Raw genomic sequence first — 24768 nt, forward strand, 5'->3', positions numbered from 1 at the left:
TTAATTAAAAAATATACATGTATATTATAGTGAAAGAAAGCTTTATAATCTATATATAAACCATATACAGCCATGGTGTACATGTGATACCTAAATAAATATGCCTCCTTGGCTAAGATCATCAGTATTGACGATCTCAGCCAATCCAATGCTTTCCTATAGGAACGCATTGGGAGGCTATTTCACATGTGCGGCAAAACACCCATGCTGGCCACTTTGCATTTTCTCATAGAAATGCATTTAATCAATGCATCTTTATGGGGAAAGTTCAGCGCCTCTATGCAAAGCGTGGAGATGCTGAACATGAATGCTGTACATCGTGCACCGCTGATCCAGGAAGGCAGTGTTTACATGAAAAAGCTCGTAGGGACAGTTAGTAGACACCAGGACAATTACATTAAGCTGTATTTGTTCTGGTGACTATAGTTTCAGTTGAACTCCTAGAACACAGAGATGGTGATGGGAAATAAAAATGTAAATACTACTCATATTTTGTGCTTACCTTTCACAGGTGACTTTTCCCAGCAGTGTAGAAACAATCAAGGGAATATCATCTGCCCCAATGAAGTCAGAAATAAAAAGTCCCACTCCAGGAAAGGTAACAGAATAAAAAATATTTCTTCTATATATATATATATCTATATCTATATATCTATATATATATATATGTTCATTTACTTCAGAGTGCCCCCACAGAATCTGTATAAGCAGCGTTTTTTTAATGAAATGCTGCATGTACAGAGTTTATTCCCTTTGCTGTAACTCTTCTTCCAACAAAGTCATTGATCTTTCATTATTTAGTCCAGGACACTATTTATATGCAATTAATGTAATTCATTAGCCAAGAGTGACCAGCTGATGGTCTCAGCCAAAGAATGACTGATGGGACCAGCCATTTGAGGACCCTTGGCATCGTGCAGAGACCCATGTTAGAGGGCAAACCATTGCAAAAAAGGCTGTAGTTGTTATGATGCTTGGAGTAACTCTTTAAACCATAAGGTTTTCAATCTTTATAATGCTACCTGTAAAATAAATTGGTCACATTGGAAAATTAAATTAAGTTTGCTCCATGTTGTTAACAAGAAACAGACCATGGGAGATCAAACCTGTGGTGTTACATGATCCTTTCAAATTCAGTCCATTATGTAACTTGTAGGAGAAGCAAAATTAATTAATTCACATATTTAAAATGGTGATTTGGTAGCTCATGGCAGTTTATTTACTTTTTCCAAGACCTTTTCAGATTTCTAAAGCATTAAAGGAACACTATAGTCACCTAAATTACTTTAGCTAAATAAAGAAGTTTTAGTGTATAGATCATTCCCCTGCAATTTCACTGCTCAATTCATTGTCATTTAGGAGTTAAATCACTGTTTCTGTTTATGCAGCCCTAGCCACACCTCCCCTGGCTATGATTGACAGAGCCTGCATGAAAAAAAAAAAAACTGGTTTCACTTTTAAACAGATGTAGTTTACCTTAAATAATTGTACCTCAATCTCTAAATTGAACTTTAATCACATACAGGAGGCTCTTGCAGGGTCTAGCAAGCCATTAACACAGCAGGGGATAAGAAAATATTAATTAAACAGAACTTGCAATAAAGAAAGCCTAAATAGGGCTGAAGTGGAAATCAATCAATACATTGATTATTTTGTGTATCTGCCCCTCGCCAAAGTAAAGAAACAGTGCGTGCACGCTCCCTGAAGTAATTCACACCAGACACAAGTTTTAGGTTAATGAAGAACTTGAGGAATGTTTATTCAGAGGGGCAGGCAACCCCTTATAAAGCACAATTACATCATAAGCATTGTCAAAGATAACATAGAATTATAAATCAGTAATTGGTTAAGTGTTAAGTGGTTCATTCAAAGCACGTCCTACTGGGTGTGCCATCGTATGTCATTACTGTCGTCATGAAGTTCTCCCCAGGATTCCAGCACCATCTTTGAAATGAGAGTGTTTAGTCGATGGGTGGGGTACTCCTGAGTGACATCTAGTGGCCATTTTAGTAATTTATTGAATAATACTGATTATAACTAAATGGAGTAAATAGGCATTTTACTAACTAAAATTAGGGTAATATTTCATTTCCACAACAGTCCCCCCTTAAAATGACTATTTACGACTTAAAACAACTACAGTAAGCAATCAAAAATCTAAAACAAATCATAAAATAGACAAGGAGAGCAAGGAAAATAAACATTATCAAAACAGTCACACCTGTTTAGGTCAGAACATTTGCTAACCATACATCCATCAAACCATCTACCCCATGAAGTAACGGTTCCTAAATTCTTTTTAGTTTTTCAGAGGGACACCCTAACTTAGCTATTGGCTAGGTTACATTACCATATGGACCTGTGTTATCTGGAATGTAGGTACAACATGTCATAGTATCTGGGAGTATGTTACATACTGCTCCTTTCTTCGCAAAAAAATGGTGTCTAGGGCCATCTGGGCTGTGTCTTGTAAGAGTTAAGCCAGCTCTTGTAAGGCATCTCTAGTATAATTAACAAAGCGCTGTTGGATGTAATAATATAGTAAATGCAAATCAAAATATCATTAGCAGTGATGGTTGGGGAAATGGACTCAAACCTCGTCTTTTACTGTGAAATCATCTGGTACCCCCTTGGCACACCTATGGCATCAATATATATGTGTGGGTCAAACTTCCCTTTACAGGGGTGCTCCTTTTTGTCCTGAAGCATGAATGTGGTATGTCAAAAGTACCTTGTCATGTATTATGTGTATGGACATAATAACCTTGGCTAGGGCACATTAACGTATTCATCATAGTATGAAACCTGTCCCATGCTATGTCAGTGTAGGTGGACTTAGATCATTTAGTCAATATTAATATCACCAGAAACTCAAGATGGGCAGATAATCCTGAAGAAGCTTGGCGTCTGAATCTCTTTAGCTTCACGAGGTCTCCTTTTGGGGTCCTCGGCTTTCCATCGATGGCAGGTGGTCAGGCGTTATTATGGCCATCAAACACCTACTTGTTGATATGTTTTTTTCCTAACAAGTAACTTTTCCTTTAGAGTCAAGGGTTTGTCAAGATCAACAAATGTTACTTGCCATGTTGCAGAGATAGTCTTGAATCTGGAATGGTGAATCCACTGAGTGATCTCTGCAACTTTCACGATGCATTACTGGGTATATGGTCTTGGTTGTCACATTGATGACCGGGTAGGCCTCTGGCCATCCTGACAAAATGTCTATTATAACTATTGCATATTTGAACCGGCAACTCTTTGGCACCTGGATATAGTCACTTGGATTCTTGAAAGGGATAGTGAGAGTTAGCTAGATGCTTAGGATTCTCCTCCTTTTCTGCCTGAGCTGTCCTTGGCACAAATGACACAGGATTGGCAGTAACTGTTGATCAGAGGAGTAATTCTAGGTGCTTCAGAGTATTTATAGATCAAAGAGTTCATGAGGGTCTTGGATAGGTATAAAGCTCCATGGGCCCACTGCCCAGTACATGTTTTTGGGTAAACAGAACTTGAGAGTGTTGGAGTACAGCCCGCCTTTAAGGGTTGCCCCTTTCTGTTTCCAGCTTCGTATTTCTTCAGGGTCAGCAGCTGCTTGTTATTCCTTTAGGAGCTTGAGATCTGTAGATAGGATCTTCATGGTGAATATAGAAGTTTCTTCAGCGGACACTCTTCTGTCCACTTCCCTTGGTGCACTTGCGGCTTGTTCGGCAGCTTGGTCGGCTGAGTAGTGCTTCTTCTAAATTCAGTTTTCCGTGGGCCTTCACCATCAGTATGGCCACTTCTTCAGAAGGAGTAGGGCATCCACCAACTTCTTAATAGCCGTGCTAGGCTTAACTGGCATGCCAGTCGCTGTGTGAAATCTTCTGGTCTTCCAGATTGATCCAAAATCATGTGCCACACCCAGGGCATATCTTGAGTCAGTGTAGATATTAGCACGTCTTCATTCAGACATTTTGCATGCCACTGAGAAGGCTGTCAATTCAGCGTCTTGAGCAGATGTGGGTGAGGAAAGTGAAGATGCTTGACGTACCTGATCTTCTGTAGCAACAGCAAATCCAGTATGGTACCTTCCCTTATCATCCGCAAATCTAGAGCTATCCACAAACAGAGTGGAGTCAGGATCTGGCAAAGCTACTGCATGCACTGTTGAGAGGTGTCTTGTTTCCTCTTTCATCTGTTCAAAGCAACCATGAGGAGCAGTAGGAGAGGTATCCTCACCTATTTCTGTGTGATATTGAGGGTATCTGTCTTTCCAGTCACAGTTCTCTTGCTGACCCCCCTCTGCAGCTGATATTGATTTTTAGTGTTCCATGTTTTTTTTTTCTAATGAGCCAAGTTCCTTTCATGAGATTTCTGGGGACTTAATGAAGAAAACATGAGGGACAGCCACCTCCCAGTGATGACACATGTGTCTTACTTCCAGAGTCCCCAAAACAGGTCTGTCATGATGAGGCGTACCTCCACCAGTCTGAATAGTTATTTTTTGTAGTATGGATCCGGTCTTGGACGTCAGGGTCTATGTCAAAACTGTACCAATAGGAATTGTACCAATAGTGTGGTATCCCCCCCCCCCCGCCACCCCGGGAAGTGGCAGAAGAGTGGCCGGAGTAACATTTCTTCGCAATATGACATTGTAGTAGAGACAGAGTTGTCTGTGGTCGGAAATGTCTTAGAGAGGTTAGGTGCTAGAGAATAGAATAAATATCATGAGGTGCAAGAATCATAAGCTTCTGTCCAAAAATAAAGTTGTAATATTCAGGAGTTTGCATGCTGTAGAGATTGGCCACAGGCAGCAGCGGCCTCCTTGTGCCACAGGGTGTAGCTGACAGGAGTAGAGTTAATAGGACGCTGGCAGGAACCAAGAGATAGTGTGAGCAGCCCAGAGGCATGATTCAGTCTGTCAGGGGCAAACAGTTTAAAAGGTGTCTGGTCATTGAGGAGGCCCAGAGAAGGGGCTGAGGAGGTAACAAGTTGCAAAGCACAGAAGCCGTAATAAGCTTCATGGGACAAGGAAAAAGCTCAGACTTTTGAATAAAGGTACAGTCTTTGGGGGATTATACAGATAAAGTCCTCAGGTAACAAGGCAATCCAGTAGGAGATGAGGAAGCTCTAGGTGAGGTGAGGGTGCCATGGGAAAAACAATATAACATAAGTAATAATGGAACCAGCGCTTGCTATAAAGTAATTTTTAAGACAATATCATATTTGTTGATTTATCAGCTGCTAAACATTCAAATAATTCCTCTTTATCAGCATGTAAAATAACAATAAATCCAGAATGTAGCGCTTATATGACAAAAAAAAAAAAAAATTATTATTCACCTTTTAGAATTTTGGAGCAATAATCCACTATCAAATCGGTTCATAACCTAAGAAAAATAATCATAGTGTAAAGTTGTATAACGTATTAGTGGTTAATAGTGGCGTAATTGGCACACTCACAAGCAAAGAGCTATGAACCCAGCTCTGGTATGAATGGCTTCTGGGTCCGTACAGGCGACCCACCCCTATTCGTGTTGAAGAACAGGAGGTCTGGAAAATATTAAAAGTACACCCAATTGCGCAGTATTGTTTAAAATATTTCAAAGAAAATTATGTACTTGTCCCAAGTGAATACTCACAAGTCAGGAGTCAGGATATACTGACTCACTTTCACAGCGTTGTGCAGATTAGGGACTGCACTCCCTGATGAATGATGCTGGGAACCAGGATCCGTAAAAACAAATCTATTTATTACAAAGAATATAATATATAACAAATAAATAAAATAGCTGCAATGAGCTCTAAAAACAATCCGGGACGCGTTTCGCCACAGCGTGGCTTCTTCAAACCGGGTTTAAATCGATAAGTGTCCTAAGGTTCCCTATACAAGTTTAAATAACTGAAAACGGCGGGCAAACACATCATGCACAATAATCGTCACACGTCAGTACCACCCACAGGTACGACGTGTGCGGTCCAAGTCTCTTTTTGATATCAGGTAACTTCCAAGGTGCTGAAATAGTTAAGTTCATTGTCCTCTTCGTGTCTATGTTGGTAGCTCCTTGTGGCAAGCTGTGTACATCCATTACGGTTCATCAGACTTCAGGCTCGTCATTTTTTTCCCTTCGTTTAAAAAGCTGGATTTTTTTTTTTTATTATTAAATGTCCGCATTTACTTAATTTGTAGGAGGCAGTATCAGCATATAGAGGAGAAAAAATAAAACAAAAGAGCAGTATCAATTGCCTTATCATTAAATTCTGTAAACCTTAATTTCTAACATTAGTGTGTCTTATTTGTTCCAGTTTTAAATGGACAATTCATTTTCGTTTTTGGTGCAGATAATATTAGTTGTATGTGAGTCCAAATTGAATCACATAAGTTACATTTACAAAGTTAACAATGAAGTACAAAACTGCAACCTTGTATCCTTTAATTGGTTAATGTTATTCATATTCCTGTAAATGTTATTGCATCTCCGTCTGAGCAATTCATTTAGAAGTGATTACAGTTTCAGTGAAAAAGGGAAAAGGGAAAAACGGAACTAAATAGAAACACTGAACATAATTCCTGTAGTTTTATATTAATTTTCAGTGAGAAAGGGAAAAGGGAAAAACTGAACTAAATAGAAACACTGAACATAATTCCTGTAGTTTTATATTAATTTTCTATGAGAAAGGGAAAAACGGAACTAAATAGAAACACTGAACATAATTCCTGTAGTTTTATATTAATTTTCAGTGAGAAAGGGAAAAGGGGAAAACGGAACTAAATAGAAACACTGAACATAATTCCTGTAGTTTTATATTAATTTTCTATGAGAAAGGGAAAAACGGAACTAAATAGAAACACTGAACAAAATTCCTGTAGTTTTATATTAATTTTCAGTGAGAAAGGGAAAAGGGGAAAACGGAACTAAATAGAACCACTGAACATAATTCCTGTAGTTTTATATTAATTTTCTGTGAAAAAGGGAAAAACGGAACTAAATAGAACCACTGAACATAATTCTTGTAGTTTTATATTAATATCATTTACCCTATGTGGTGATTGGAAACATTTTTAATGATTAAATGAGTGAACAGTACAACAATAATTAGAATCAATTAAAATAATTAAATAAATGAACCAGACTACAAATCTAATCTTTTTAATTCCCCTTTTAATGATTTATGCGATTCCTTGAGAAAGGTAGATTTAAAATGATTTGATAAATCAGACTGTGATTCCATCCTTGCTCGTTATTTAATGTAAAGGTACCGTTATCCTATGCTTAATATGATGAAATCAAGTCCCAAGGGTATTCTTAATAATCCTATTAAGGGAGAGGCATCCTAACACAACGAATAAACTATTGATAATAGTATTATTGAATAAATAAATCGTGAAAAAATGATTAAACATAATTTGGATAATTGAATGAATAAACGGACTACAAATCTGTATTTTTTTATTGCCCTTGTAGTGGTTTCTTATGCCAGGCAGAATTTAAATGATTCGATAAATGAAACCGGATTGCAATTTCGTCCTTGTTTGTTATTTAATGTTTAAATTACTGTTCTCCTATGTTTAGAGTAAAGAAATTAGGTCCCAAGGATACTTTAAATAATCCTATTGGGGGAAGGTGTCCTGACACAACAAATACTATTAATAATAGTATTATTATGAATTGATCTATAAGTGCATATTACTTATATATAGTTATCCATTATGTCGGCATCCATTTAAATTTTCTAGATCTATTATTCGTACAATTACTATCAGAGTAAACAGAAAAAAAGAACATTAGGTGCTGCAACTGCGGCACAAGTTTTTCAGACCTTTATAAGAACATGTGTGGTAACTCCATACCAAAATGTAGTGGAAATATGAAAAATTGTTTCTATGTCAGTTAGTTTGGCCGTACACTTGAAATTCACTTGGATTTCTCACTATAATATATTACCCCTTAGGGGTGCTTCACATATATATGAGAGAAGAGATGTTAGAAAGTTGAAACTTCTAACCTCCAAACCCAACATTCACTTTCCAAAGAAGTCAGGGACGCGAATATAAAAGAATGTAGGCCTCAATTACCTTTTAACATCTACACTATGATTACAGTTATCTAATTCCAATTAATAAATAACGGTAACTCCATGAAACAAACACTCCAAGCATCATTCAGATTTGTTTAATTTGAATCCTTTCCTTCTCTAACTTCTTCATTTGAAGATAAAAACATTTAGTATTAAATATATCAAGTTAATAAAGAGGATGAACTGCATGTAGAAAGAAAAGGTAAAACTCTGCATGGCTGTTAATGACGTTGTGTAAATCACAGGGTAAATGTTTATACTGTCCATATTATTAGACTGTTACCTGTGCATTCCAAATTGATTCTTCACTTGCCATTCCTCTTGGATCCATCATTTTGTCCTGATATCCAAGATATTTTCTCTACAAATGGAATCGAAATACATTATCAGGATATTCCAATAGTAATACAAGACATTATTTTTTATTAAGAAGAAAACACAGACAGGGTTTTTCACTGAAATGAGAATTCAAAGTGAATATCAAGTTTAATTCCAAAGTAGCCGAAGTAGAAAAATAGCTGACTTAGAGAATTGTTTCCATGTCACTTAGTTTGATCTTACACTTGAAATTCACTTGGAATTCTCACTATAATAAATAACCCTTAAGGGTGCTTCACATTTATATGAGAGAAGAGATGTTAGAAAGGTGAAACTTCTAACCTCCAAACCCAACATTCACTTTCCAAAGAAGTCAGGGACGCTAATATAAAAGGATCTAGGCCTCAATTACCTTTTAACATCTACACTATGATTACAGTTATCTAATTCCAATTAATAAATAACGGTAACTCCATGAAACAAACACTCCAAGCATCATTCAGATTTGTTTAATTTGAATCCTTTCCTTCTCTAACTTCTTCATTTGAAGATAAAAACATTTAGTATTAAATATATCAAGTTAATAAAGAGGATGAACTGCATGTAGAAAGAAAAGGTAAAACTCGGCATTGCTGTTAATGCCGTTGTGTAAATCAAAGGGTAAATGTTTATACTGTCCATATTATTAGACTTACCTGTGCATTCCAAATTGATTCTTCACTTGCCATTCCTCTTGGATCCATCATTTTGTCCTGATATCCAAGATATTTTCTCTACACATGGAATCGAAATACATTATCGAAGTAGAAGCATAGCTGACGTAGAGAATAGTTTCCATGTCAGTTAGTTTGGCCGTACACTTGAAATTCACTTTGAATTCTCACTTTAGTAAGTAACTCTGCGTATGTTTCACATTTCACTATAAGAGAAAAGAGACTTCAAAATGTTGAAACTTATACCCTCAAGTTGCTGTGAATTTGTCTAAATGTCCATTAGACATGACCAGGATTATAATGGTACTGAATATTATGGAAACTTTATTATATCAAGGACTCTGCCATCCATCATAAAAGCACCCTATTACGCAACTATGAAAAACCACTCTCCTGGATAGGCAGACTCCATGCCACAAAAATGACACTGCTCCCACGACTGCTGTTCTTGTTTCAGGCCCTACCTGTCCAAGTCAATAAGACTTAGTGCCCCTACAGAGGACTATTGATAATTTCATATGGGCACAAAAACGTCACCGCATAGCCAGGCAGGTGCTATAACGCCCTAAAACCAGGGGGGGGGGGGGGACTGGGACTCCCAAATCTCTACAACTACTACCTTGCTGCCCAGCTTGCCCAGGTGGTAGCCTGGCACTCCAGGGTGGGTTCCCACAGGTGGGTAGAATTAGAGACGCGACTGATGAGCACTGACCTGCCGCAGTTTATGATCTGGGTGCCCAAACAGGATAGACCACCCCTTCGGACCACGTGCCCAGCAATACTCAATTCAATAAGAATCTGGGACCTCACGGCGGACAAACACGCCCTAAAACACACACCATCACCAATGACCCCATACTTACACAACAGAGCTTTTGAGCCGTGGCTGAGCGCCCGGGACTTCCAGGGCATCAAGAACACAGGGGTGCAGAGATTTGTCCATCTCTATGACAAAGGGACCTTTAAAACGTTCGAACACCTGAAAACACTAGCTCCACTAACTACAAAAGACATATTTCGATACATACAGCTCAAAGACTTCGCCACAAGCCCCGAAGTCAAGAGAGCAGCACAAACCCCTATGACATTCTATGAACATATGTGCAACAAAAATGCCAAAGACCCTATCTATATTGGCCAATGGGAGAGGGACCTGGGAGATGAGCTTGAGGGGGAGGACTGGGTGGACATATGGGAGGCGACGGCCAAGACATCGATCTGTGTGCTCCACCAGGAGCAATCATACAAAATGCTAATGAGGTGGTACACCACCCCAGCCCAGCTATACAGGAGGGGGAAAATCACGACGGACACAGGAAGGAATGTGGGAGCAAGGGAACCTTTATACACATGTGGTGGGAATGCCCCGTGGTAGACGGATACTGGAAACGTGTGCAGACTTTACTGACAAACGTGATGGGAGGTCCGATAGACATGGACCCATGGTCCATCCTGCTGTCTAGGCCTATAGACGGTCTCCCCAGAAAAGAACAACAGCTCCTTAACAAAATTACATTAGCAGCCAGACAGGCACTAGCCCAGAAGTGGCTGACACCCACAGTTCCCACGGAAAATGACATTATAATGAAGATAAAAGATACCTATTTGATGGACAAACTCACAGCCCAGATCAGGAACACTGAGAAAACATTCCAAAAAGTATGGCAACCTTGGGAAGAGTACATGACTGACTGAGGCTCACAGGAGCACACGAACACAGGGCGCTGGAGTAGACAGGGACAGGACCCGCCGCGCGCCCCTTTCCAACAGACCACTATTTACTTTATTTGCATTAAATTCCCTACTCCTCAAAAATTGAAAATTACATTTTTTTTCCTTTCTCTCTCCCTCCTCTCTCTCTCTCTCCACTCCCGCTTCCCACCCCCCCCCCCCCCGACTATTGAAGCGAACAAGGTAATAGCGATCGCACAATCTACTACACTGAGTGCGACCCCAACACAGCCACACGGAATAGACTCCACTTCAAAACAGAAGACAAGGCCCCGCCAGGCCGCAAGAGCAAGGTACACCTAGGTAAATGAACCAGTCAATAACAAGCACTAGCGGGCCAAATGAGAAGGGAGGAGACGCAGGCCTACACCACAAAATAGGCAATCACCATGGTAACCGGCTAAAGATACTTAGAAAAAATGGGGTACCAAATAGAACACATACCACTTGCACTCTCTTACACACCCTCCTGGTGGGAAATAAGTACAGCCATATGCTCGTCCAACCTTCAGGCACCGACAGGAAACTGAGGGTTGTCTTAGACATTACCATTTCTGTTTAGGATATGTTAAAGTTATATCTGTTATAAGGATGAAATGAAAATTGGCTATGAACAGCCTGACAACTGTTAAACGGTAAACAACAACACTGTCCTCCTATGGAAAGATGCACAATATACCTATGTTCCAAATTGATCAACTTACGTGCCAATGTAAACTGTAACGCTGTTTCATATGTCAAACTGAAAATAAAGAATTTAAAAAACAAACAAAAAAAAACACAGTAAATTTCAGGAAGGAGAGAAGAGAGGACTGGAACCAGAAGTGCCAATTCATAAATGCATGACAGATATACAATACCAGAATGTGTATGTGTGTGTGTGTGTGTGTGTGTATACATATAAACAATTTTTGTCAAGTCTTTTTTCCTTTTTTTTTTGGAATAAGGGAGGGTTGGGGGTTGCTAGAGAATTCTGTACATACAGGTGCTCTTCCAGTTAATTCTGTCAAGAGCAATAATTCATTTTCAGGAATAATTTATTAATAAAGACTAGAAGGGCATGAGTATACAATGTTATTTATATTACAATTAAATCGCCTACACCGATTATTTGTTCTATCCGTATATCTGTTGAGATTTGTTACATTTGAATCCTTTCCTTCTTTAAATTCTTCATTTGAAAATAAAACATTTCGTATTAAATATATCAATTTAATAAAGATTATCAAGAAACCTTACTACAAGAACTGCCTGGAGTAAGGAAACTTAAAACTCGCATGGCTGTTAATGCCACTTTGTAAATCAAAGGGTAAATGTTTATACTTTCCATATTATTAGACTATTACCTGTATTGCCTCAATTAATTCTTCGTGCAGCCCTTGTTTCGGATTCATCATTTTGTTTTGAATTCCAAAATCGTCTGCCTTCATATGGAATTGAAATACATTTTCAGGATATGTCAATAGTAATACAAGACAATATTTGTAATAAGTAGAAAACATTTTGATTAACTGAAATGAGAAATCAAAGTGAATATCAAGTTTAATTCCAAAGTAGCCAAAGTAAAAGCATAGCTGACTTAGAGAATTGTTTCCATGTCCGTTAGTTTGGCCGTACATTGAAATTCACTTGGAATTCTCACTATAATAAATAACTAGAGATGTCGTGAACATAAAATTTTCCGTTCGCGAACGGGCGAACCGGGCGAACCACCATAGACTTCAATAGGCAGGCAAATTTTAAAACCCACAGGGACTCTTTCTGTCCACAATAGTGATGGAAAAGTTGTTTCAAGGGGACTAACACCTGGACTGTGGCATGCCGGAGGGGGATCCATGGCAAAACTCCCATGGAAAATTACATAGTTGATGCAAAGTCTGGTTTTAATCCATAAAGGGCATAAATCACCTAACATTCCTAAATTGTTTGGAATAACGTGCTTTAAAACATCAGGTATGATGTTGTATCGATCAGGTAGTGTAAGGGTTACGCCCGCTTCACAGTGACAGACCAAACTCCCCGTTTAACGCACCGCAAACAGTGCATTTGCACAACCGCAAACTCCCCATTTGCACAAGGTTGGATACCAAGCTAGCCATGTCCCGTTCCTTGTCCTCACTGATGTCATTGAAGGTCTCTTCCTCCACCCAGCCACGTACAACACCAAGGGTCCCCGAAAGGTGACAACAAGCCCCCTGGGACGCCTGCTGTGTTTGGTCTTCCACCTCCTCAAAGCCACCTTCCTCCTCTGACTCCTCTTCTTCAGACTCCTCTCTCTGCGTTGCCTCTCTCTGCGTTATTATAAGGTGTGTTAAGTAGTACTATTCCTATCAGTTTAATCCCTGTTACGTCCCCTATCAGGGGACGTGTATATGGCATCGATTTTAGGAACCGGAAGATGGAAAAAGATGCTTGGTCGGTCCTCCTACTTCAAATTTGGGGCACTGTGCGTGCAATCTAATGTGCCACCAGATAGGAGTGGTGTGTTAAGTAGTACTATTCTTATCAGTTTAATCCCTTTTACGTCCCCCTTATTAGGACTTTTTTAGTCGAATGTATCGCCCACTATCAGTCCCTTTGGGATCCATCCCTCATTCATCTTAATAAAGGTGAGGTAATCTAGACTTTTTTGACCTAGGCGACTTCTCTTCTCAGTGACAATACCTCCTGCTGCACTGAAGGTCCTTTCTGACAGGACACTTGAAGCGGGGCAGGCCAGAAGTTCTATCGCAAATTGGGATAGCCCAGGCCACAGGTCAAGCCTGCACACCCAGTAGTCAAGGAGTTCATCGCTCCTCAGAGTGTCGATATCTGCAGTTAAGGCGAGGTAGTCTGCTACCGGTCGGTCGAGTCGTTCTCTGAGGGTGGACCCCGAAGGGCTGTGGCGATGCGTAGGACTTAAAAAGCTCTGCATGTCCTCCATCAACAACACATCTGTAAAGCGTCCTGTCCTTGCCGGCGTGGTCGTGGGAGGAGGAGGATTACTTTCACCTCTTCCCCTGTTAGATTCCCGTTGTGCTGTGACATCACCCTTATACGCTGTGTAAAGCATACTTTTTAATTGATTTTGGAACTGCTGCATCCTTTTCGACTTGCCGTAATTCGGTAACATTTCAGGCACTTTCTGCTTATACCGGGGGTCTAGTAGCGTGGACACGCAGTACAGGTCGTTCTCCTTCAGCCTTTTTATACGAGGGTCCCTCAACAGGCACGACAGCATGAAAGACCCAATTTGCACAAGGTTGGATGCCGAGCTACTCATGTCCCGTTCCTTGTCCTCAGTGATCTCACTGAAGGTATGTTCTTGCCCCCAGCCACGTACAACACCACGGGTACCAGATAGGTGACAGCGAGCACCCTGGGATGCCTGTTGTGGTTGGTCTTCCTCCTCCTCAAAGCCACATTCCTCCTCTGACTCCTCTTCCTCACAATCCTCTTCCAGCGTTGCCGCAGGTCCAGCAAGCGATGCTGATAAGGCTGTTTCTGGTGGTGATGGTGACCACAACTCTTCCTCGTCACGCTCATCTATGGCCTGATCCAGCACTCTTCGCAGGGCACGCTCCACAAAGAAAACAAATGGTATGATGTCGCTGATGGTGCCTTTGGTGCGACTGACTAGGTTTGTCACCTCCTTAAAAGGACGCAACCCCTTTCGATTTGTGGGGTGAGTGCGCATGATACGCCTGAGGGTAGAGGATGGAGTAAATGTGGGGGGGTTTGCGGACACACGACTCACTTTCAGTTCTCGAAGCAGCCCCAAACTGTTCGACATTTTCGCCGAGTCACCGCCGAGTCACTATGCTGGCTGCTTCTGAACGTCATCAGGTGTCACTCCGATATTCACTACCTAGACAACATTCTACTGATAGAGCCAGGGTCACCAACACCCACAGAAATCAGAAGTACTATTGCACTATTTTCCACACTTGGAGTCCCTTTGTCCCCAGCTAAAACTATAGGCCCCACAACTAAATTGACCTTTCTGGGGATAGAGCTGGACTCTGTTAACCTCAGAGCTAGCCTTCCCCACGACAAACTGTCACGATTGAGAGGGGAGATAGACATGTTCCTGCGGAATGATGTTTGCACCAGGAGAGAACTTCAGTCCCTTCTTGGATCCCTGAACTTCGCCATGCGCATCATCCCGCAGGGAAGGTCTTTCATATCCAGACTTCTTTGCCTGCTCCACGGAGTGCCGGACTCCGGCACAGTTTCTTTGGACCCCCATGCCAAGGCTGACTTAGCTATGTGGGGGAGTTTTTGAAAGACTGGAATGGTATCTCCATGTTTATCCCCCCTCTCTCCACCTCTTCACCCATCATCCACACAGACGCAGCAGCCAACACCGGTTTTGCAGCCATTTTCGGAAACCACTGGTTTAGGGGCCACTGGCCCACTGAGACGGATGCCTTGCCAGGATTCAGGGAGACCTCAGCACTATTCGAAATTTATTCCATTGTGGCGGCCGCACACACCTTGGGTCATATCTGGTCTGGCAAGGCAGTAAAATGCTACTCCGATAACTCGGCGGCTTGCGAAATCATTAACAAAGGGCGCTCATCATCCCTGACCATCATGCGGCTGATTCGCAAGCTGACCTGGTTGGCAGCATCCGGTCAGTTTCACTTAGTATGTTTTCACATCCCGGGTATTCACAACACGGCCGCTGGCGCTCTCTCTCGTTCTCAATTCCAGGCATTCTCTCAGGCACTCCCAACGGCTCACCAACAGCCATCCAGGACACCACGGTTTCACGAACTAATCTTGGATTAAGCACACTCTTGCATCCCGCTAGAACACTCACTCACCAAGCATTATCACCCAACACTGCTATCACTTACAATAGGGCACTTAATATATTTATCAAATTCACCGCAGAATTCGGTCTACAAGGTGACTTTTCTATCCAAACCATGGTGACTATTGCCTCTTTCTGCCACCTACACCTTAAACTTTCTCATAACACCATTAAACTTTACCTCACCGGGGTTCAGCACCACAGCCTCACCAATTTCCCTAACAACACTCCTTTCTTGTCATCATACCCCATTAAAAAGGTTCTGAAAGGTATATCTAAGGTTTCACCTCCACTCACTATCACTAGATTACCTATAGATGGGCCGATCTTCAGGTCACTTAGCAATCTCCTTGACACAGCCCCATTCGATAGCAACACTAATACGGTGATCAAATCTGCCATATATCTCGCCTTCTATGGTTTTCTCAGACCTAGAGAGTTCACCGTGGTTTGTCAAGGAGATATCACGCTAAGCCTTAAAACATCACACCTGACTTAGATAGAGGATCACTACCTACTTTCGATCCCTACTACTAAAACCAACCAGTCACTACACCCTACAATAATTCCGCTCTTCCCTACTGATAATTCCTGGTGTCCGGTAAAGGTACTAGACTATCTAAGCTCGGACACAACCCGGCTGCATTCTCCGGGCACTCCTTCCGCATAGGAGCCGCCTCAGCAGCCTCTAGCACAAACACACCGGTCCACATCATCAAGAGACTGGGGCGATGGAAATCCTCCATATATAATGCATATATTCCACAACCGGAGAAAGAGCTTCGCCAAGCTTTCAGGAACTTGGTCTTGTAAAATGCAATAAAGTGTGTATTTTCTCAAATGTATCTTTTGCCCTCTTTTATTTACAGGCCCACTCGTACGTTGGTTTCGGCACACCACAACCAGAGAGAGAGAGAGAGAGAGAGAGAGAGAGACCGACCCCATCTGGTTAGCTTATATATAAACTCATTTACCAGAGCCTGATCACCCTTGGCTCTAGGTTTGAAAAATGCAGCTTGAGAGGGATACTCCTCACAACAGGATAATTAGACAGCGTAGAAACTTTCACCTCTCGGGCGCGTTCCACCAGACAGGTTTTTCTATATAAGCAGGTGACAAGCAGAGAGGCCAAGACCCCAACTGAACAATATCCAAATCTACATTATAATAAAAAAAAGGTAAAACATTCTTAGTTAAATCTTGGTGTGGGTTGTCAGATGGTACCCACAACAGAACAAAGGAAGTGGATGCCAATGTTCAGCGGTCACATCCAGGTTCCGCCTTGGGGGTACCTTGCTGGCAATATTTTGTCTTTTTAAATTAAGTACTAATATAGGGTTTTTAGTTCCACACAACTTGTAGAATGGATAACTGAACAAATGAAGAGTGGTCACTAAGCTTATACTATGTACATAATTTTGGTTCTAGTAAGAAACAATTTAGAACCCAATGGGTCTCATAATCTGCCAGCAAGGTACTCGCGAGGTGGAACATGGAAGTTTTCTCTGAACATTGGCATCTGCTTCTTGTGCATGCTCTGTGGGTACCTTACTGGCAATACCCACCAAGATTTAAGTAACAGTTTTTAACCTTTTTTTTTTATTGTGGTCAGCACTATATATGTATATTTTATTATTTACAGAACAACATTTGAAGATTCCATGTCTTACACAATTTAGGCACCATATTTATTAGTATACTAACTTTGTGTGTCATTTGTTTGTCACTTTTGTTGAGTGCTGCTGTAATTGTGTGGATTTTTGCACTATTTATAATTTGGGTATTCTTAAGAGCTTTACACTTTTTTGGCTTCTGCTAATTTACTTATACACAGCTTTCAGTCTTCCACCAAACATATAGTTTATAGTTTAATTTGGGGTAATTTTGTACCACTTTATTTCTCTATTTTTTACGCATCAACAAAGTCTTGTCTTTTTAATTTAAGTACTAAATTAATTTTATTTCAGTCATTTACTACCTGATCTTCCTCACACATACCTTTTTTTTTTTTAGGGATTTACATTTTATATATCAAGTTAAACTCGAAGAATGGATAACTGAACAATTTATAAATCAAGAATGGTCACTATGCTTATGCTATGTACATAATGTTGGTTCTAATAGAAAAAGTTCAGAACCCAATGGGTCTTATGATCTGGAAGGTGACCTTTGGTCCATAGCCACATGTTTAGCCAGATATTTGTGATACGTTGTGGTACAGTGTAAAACTTGACAAAACTATTACCAATGTACAAAATGCCTTTTTTAAAATGACTGGTATGCATCTGAGATGATTGATCTGCAGACTGTGCCATGTAAAAACAATTTCTTCGATACGATATTATTTAATGTGCTAGAAATATTCAAAACAATAATTATAAAAAGGGACAGTTTAATCAACAACATTTTAAAGGAAATGTTACACATAATGTTTTTTTAATGTTAGAGAGTTGCTTTAGTGGTTTTAAATTCAGGGCTTCCCATCAAACTTAAAAAAATAAGAAGCAGTGGGCGACATAGTGCACGTGCTCAACAATCACTGCGCTCTGCAAATCTGGTACTTCTCATGGAGATATATTGAATCCAGCGCCCTCAGTGTCATCATGCTGTGTGTGATTATGCCGACAATGAAGACCATAAAAAAAAAAAAAAAAGAGGTAGATACTCTAATGCCTATCAGTCTGAAAGCCATCAGAGGTGTGTTCTCTGACATTTATATTAAAGGTGTAGTGGTTCTGGTATTTGAACTGTCTCTTTAAATAAGCAATATGGATTTATTTTATATATGTGTCTGATGCACTTTCTGATTTGACTGATACATAGAGAAACTAAGTTTACTGGTGTAAAGGTTACCACTATATAGTGGAAAATGTATTCATACTAACCGTAATTTTCTTTTCCTGGCTATTATTCATGGCAGCATATACACATGGGTTAGCTCCTCCCCTACAGCCGATAGGACAGGAAAACCACCAAGGTTTTAAAAGGAGGCTCCATCCCTAAGGTCCTCAGTCAGTTTACAAGCTCTACAGTACATAAATAGAGACATTAATGGGTGGGAAGTATATGCTGCCATGAATAATAGCCAGGAAAAGAAAATTACGGTAAGTATGAATACATTTTTCACTTTCCTGGCTAATCATGGCAGCATATACACATGGGGAATACCCAAGCTTACAAAGGGAGGGACAGAATAGCCAACCAAATAATCAGAATAATTCAACATAGATAGAAGAATGAACTGAGTTAAGTACTTGACTACCAAATTGTGCATCATAGACTGTTTTAACTAACAGTATGAAATGCCAGACAAACGTGTCTAAAGAGGTTCAAATGCTAGCTTACAAAAAGTGTCAGCAGAAACCATTGCCATGGCAACCCATGATGCTGCAACAGCATGAGAGGAGAGTGCCCTGATACCCTCCAGCACAGGTAGAGAACAGACATGACGTCCAAATTGTGCCTCATTAATTGCTTCAATGTCCAATATATAATGCAGGAAAAACTAGTTCAAAGAGGTCCAAATGCCAACTTTACAAAGTTTCAGCAGCAACCATTGCCATGGAAGCCCACGAGATGCTGTAACAGTACTAGTGGAGAATGCCCCAAATCCTTTGGTACAGGTAGAGAATGGCATTGAAAGGCTCTCACTTTAGGCAGGATCGCTGGTGCTACATGCAAGACAACCATATCCTGTTGAAATTCAGTGAATGGGGGTACACAGGATCAAGCCTGGAGTTCACCCATTTTCCTTGCTGGGGTACTAGCCACCAGCACTTTCTGTGCTACCACCATGGAAGCACCTTCTAGAGGTTCAAATAATGGTTGTCAGAGCCCGTGAGACCAGTGGTACGTCACATATTGGCTTCACCACACTCAGTGGAGGCATGATTTCATTCAATGCCTATATGAAGCAAAGTGCAGCTAAGTGCACACATTCACCTTGCTGAGGTACCAGTCACCAGCAACAGCAACGTCTGGGCTAACATCATGGAAGCTCCTGCTAGAAGTTCAGTCAGAGTCTGTGAGACCAGTGGTACGTCACATATTGGTTTCAACACCCTCAGCAGAGGCTTGAGTTCAATTGTTGCTTACATGAAGCAAAGCACCAGGGATATCAACGCTCAATCGGTACCCTTCAGTACAGGTAGAGAATGACTTAGATAAGCAGTCACCATAGGCAGGATCTTCAGGTGCCAAATGCAAGACGACCAGATCTGTTGAAAAGTAGTGAAAGGGGGTTCACAGGATCAAGCCATTTTCACCCATTTTCCTTGCTGGGGTACCAGCCACCAGCACTTTCTGTGCTACCACCATGGAAGCTCCTTCTAGAGGTTCGAATAATGGTTCAGTCAGGGCCCGTGAGACCAGTGGTACGTCACATATTGGCTTCACCACACTCAGTGGAGGCATGATTTCAATCAATGCCTATATGAAGCAAAGTGCAGCTAAGTGCTCCTCTAGAGTGTTATAACACAGAACCTTTCAAGGCCTGAACGAGGAGTAATTCCAACAGACAAAAGCATGTCAAGCTTAGTAAAGCCTGTATAGGATTGTAAAAGGATCTCAATGACCGTCTCAGGGATGCCTATACTAATATGGACTCCCGCATCAACACCAGAACTTGAGGATCCTGGTGTGTCATGGGGCCTTGTAATAGGTCTGGACGTACAGGAATTTCCCTTGGAGGTTCCAGAATCATCTTATTCATCATAGAAATTAGAGTCGACACGGTCTTCCACTGTCACCTTTTGCATTGCATTTTTAGGAAAGTCGAAAACAGGAAAATATGTACATCAGACTAAAATATGTACATCAGACTAAAATTCTAAATTTGAGTCAGTGTATCCTGAACCTGAGCATTCTGGTCCTAGCATGTAAAATATACTTCTGGACCTGGTAGGTCCAAGAAATGGCCATCAGATCTATGTAGGGTATCAGACAATCTGCGTCAACCCTGAGGATACGTCAGGACATGGTTGCCAATCCACCTTGTCCACAGTTATTCGGCTCCAGCAAACAGCCATTGTATTCTGAGCCACTGGTTGTTCTTCTGTGCCCTGATCATTATGGCTGGAATTCCATCAATACGTATCTGTGAGACCCATCTTGGTAAATATAGGATACAGTTGCATTGATATTTGAGCAAATTTGGACCCACTCATTCTTCAGCAAGCCTCTGAAGTGAAGAAGAACCTTGAAAATGACTCTTATTTCCATACAAATGAATGGAAATATTGTTCAACATGGTCCAAACACTGTGCAACCAATCTTCTAAAAACTGGAATTCGAGCTAATAAATCGACCAATGAGGTTCTGTTCACTGGAAACTCAGAGATCTAATCCCTCTTTCAGCTGCCAGGGTAAGGTGTAACTCCACTGATGGGGATAGGAACGATCTGTAAGGAATCCAGAGATGCCATTGGGCCCATCTGACAAGTCTGCTGGTGGAAACCAGGATTCCTAGTAGTTGCATCTATTTTCTTGCTGTTACCAAGCAGAAATGAAGAAACTGGGAGAGAAAACCTTTACAATCTGTGGAACTGTTCTCGAGATAGGGAAAAGCAGAGCATAGAGTTTTCCACTCGGGAATGTCAACCACTGAGCTGGTCTGAAACTGCTTTTCTTGATATTCATCAAGCAGCCAAACTTTAGGAGTTATGAAAGAACTATATACCTCTGTGTGCCTGCCTTCTGAGGGTCTAAGGCTATCAGAATTAGATCCTCCAGATAATGGAACCAGGTGGAGTTCTGGACTCTCAATAACACTATAAGCACATATAAAGATTCTTGGGGCCACATTGAGGCCATATGGTAGGTTATCTTCTGAGCTAATGCCGAAGATCTCTGCAGATTGGACTGAAAGTAAGCATCCTTGAGATATAGAGGTACGGAAATTATCCTTCCAGATTGCTTGAGATATGGATCTGATTGACTCCATCCCGAAGACTGACATTTAGCCTCTTGTTGGCCCCTCTTTCATGTGCTTTTCCTCTTAGCACCAGAAGAGAGGCGAAACTTGTCCCTGGAACTGCTCTTGTTCTGGGACCTAAAAAAAAAAATCACCTCTTCGTCCAGAAGGCTTCTTCCTTCAGTGCTTTACCTTTTGAATCATTGGTCTTGATACTCCTGTTGGTATGGAGACTCCTGTGCCCGTTAAGAAAAAACTCCAGTCTATATCAATCTGGACCATGGATATCACTCAAGCCTCCAGAGTATGACGAGCCCAGGTATGTGTGATCAGAAAAATGAGGCTCCTAGTACTGGAGGAGATATGTTCATTGCTGAAGAGCAAAACGACTGCGTTATAGCTCCATTAGAACCTTGAAAGGCAGGTTTACCAACTGCCATGAGTCACCTCTGGAGTATTCCCTGCAGGGCCAGTAGCTCCATGTATCTCAGACATACTGGTCACTGGAGGTTCTCCGGTCATACTATGAGGAGCTGGGATCCTTGGAACTTCCATCCTAAGGTACCAATATCTTGCAGCCCTCATTCGCCTTTTCAATGGAATTATCCAAAGTTTCCCCAAACAGCACCACCCTTTCAAATAGAATGGTGTAGAGGGCAGACTTGGAGGATGAGTCATCATCCCAGAAATAGAACCATAATGCTTTCTTAGCTGCTATAGATAAAGCCATTTGATCCAGAGAATATCCTAGTTACATCTAGGGAAGTTTCTGTGAAGAAGTCAGTTGTAACCTGAAGACTTCAGACTGCCTCTTCAATCTTGGCTTTTAATATCTCTCTCCATAGTAGCCTTTAGATCTTTAATCACATATTTCATGTTTGTAGAAACAGCAGCGGAAGTCACAGCTGGCTGGCCTCCTGCAATGGTAGGCGTAACATTTTGGACAGGTCTGCGTCCACCTATGATCCATAAGTGTGCAACTTAGGTGGTGTAGTTCTGGGGTTGGAAATAACTTACTCCACAGGGTAAAGCCTGGCCTCTTTTCTTACCCCTAAGGCCTCTGGAACTTATGTGGCTGCACAGTGATAGGTCATGCTGAAGCGACAACCTTCTGGAGGAAGTCAGTGCATAACCGATTCCTTCCACTGTTTTCTCCTTATAACCAGGTCCTGGTGAAGAATCAGACACCTGACAAATAAGAATACCTAAATATTACCTGTGGTAAAGTATTAAGAAAAAATGTGCACTGTTAAATTCTATAAGAAACCAGCGAAACAGCTTTAAAACAGGCTGAAGACAGCACTTATCCATGTCTTGAGACCCTGCAAATACTTACCAAATAAGTGTGGTATGTTTACTGTAATTTTCCCTTTATTTTAGGCACTTTCTGGCAATTGCCCTTATCCAAGATGGCTGCCACAACTTGTATTCCCACAATGCAAGTCATCTGTATTAGGCCCAATAAGGCACAAACTGCACACATGTGGGCCTATTCCGAGTGTGTTTGCTGTTTAGAGACCAGGGAGAGGACTCTGTCTGAAGCCTACATGGCCCCTAAACACCCAGGGTACCGGGAATAAATCACTGGGACCGAGGGGAAGCAAAATAGATAACAAAAGTGCCTGCAAGGGAATTGGAAAGGCAACCACGTGCGTGCAAAAAGTCAAAGTTTAAAAGCACCACAGTCTAAAGGCCTCAAGATATAAAAGGTAACACAGTTTTCAAAATGTATCACAGTTTTAAAATATATCAGTCTTCAAATGCACTGCAGTTTTCCAAATGTACTGCAGTTTCATATGACTTGCGGTATTACATGCAAAATTATTAAATGCAAATTTAAATGAAACAGTTTTAACTGACACACAGCTTAAATGCAACACAGCTTAACCGCTTAAGGACACATGACATGTGGGACATGTCATGATTCCCTTTTATTCCAGAAGTTTGGTCCTTAAGGGGTTAAATGCTTCCTAGCAAAAGCACAACCGCATAATGTACCACAATCTTAAAAGTAAGGTACAGCTGTATAATGCACTAGTTTAAAGATCTCAAAGCTTAAATGCATCACAGCATAAAAGCACAACTGCATAATGTACTACAGTAAAACAGGCAAATAAAGTAATGAAGATAAAAAAAACATACATGTCCGTAAGTAAAGGGAGCAAATTGCTCATGTCCTAAGGGCTGTAGGACAGGAAAAAGACTGAGGACCTTAGGGATGGAGCCTCCTTTTAAAACCTTGGTGGTTTTCCTGTCCTATCGGTTGTAGGGGAGGAGCTAACCCATGTGTATATGCTGCCATGATTAGCCAGGAAAGTCATATTATTATATAAGCGAGTTTATCTTTTTAGGCATTACCAACGATCCAAACTTGCAAATATTCCTTTTAATTTTCTTCTCATTTATATATATTGTTACTGCTTTTGGCAATATCGGCACCATGGTTATAATCATGGTAATTTCTGACTTGCAAAGCCCAATGTATTTCTTTCTTAGTAACTTGTCTGCCTGGGATCTCTGTTATTCTTCTGTTGTCACCCCAAAATTGCTGCATGATATGTTTTTGCAGAATAAATCCATTTCTTTTATTGGATGTGCACTTCAACTGTATCTTTTTGTATTATTTGCTTGCACTGAAGTTTATATATTGTCGGCAATGGCATATGATCGCTATGTATCCATATGTCACCCTCTTCTATATATAGTAATAATGAACAGGACTAGGTGTATATTTCTTGTTACTGCTTTATATGCTGGTGGATTTCTCACTGCAGCAATTCACACCTCTACTACTATAACTTTGCATTACTGTGGACCTAATATAATCAAACACTTTTATTGTGATACCCCTCCTCTAATGGATCTCGCTTGTTCAGATCCATATATCAACAAGACCATTATTGTTGTTGTTGATTTAGTTCTAGGGTTTGTTTCAGTTATGGTTATCTTGGCTTCCTATACCTACATTTTTTTTTACAATTATCAAGATTCAACCCATTGAAGGCAGACAAAAAGCTTTTCTGACTTGCACTTCCCACCTTTCGTGTGTTTTCTTGTTTTATGGGACAGTTTTCTTCATATACCTTTCTCCAGCCTCCAGTCAATCTGATAAGCAAAACAAGGTGGTCTCTGTTTTCTATACAATGGTAATACCAATGGTAAACCCAACCATCTACAGCTTACGGAACACTGAAGTAAATGTTACTGTTGGAGCTTACATTAATAAACTATTCTCTTAA

At 40.7% G+C, this 24768-nt stretch overlaps 1 pseudogene; it reads left to right on the top strand.

The window, feature by feature from the left end:
- Positions 1–303: 303 nt before the first annotated feature.
- On the top strand, positions 304–24768 carry LOC134576258 (olfactory receptor 5G9-like; annotated as a pseudogene).

The sequence above is a fragment of the Pelobates fuscus genome, chromosome 1 (assembly GCF_036172605.1).
Source record: "Pelobates fuscus isolate aPelFus1 chromosome 1, aPelFus1.pri, whole genome shotgun sequence".
Taxonomy (NCBI): domain Eukaryota; kingdom Metazoa; phylum Chordata; class Amphibia; order Anura; family Pelobatidae; genus Pelobates; species Pelobates fuscus.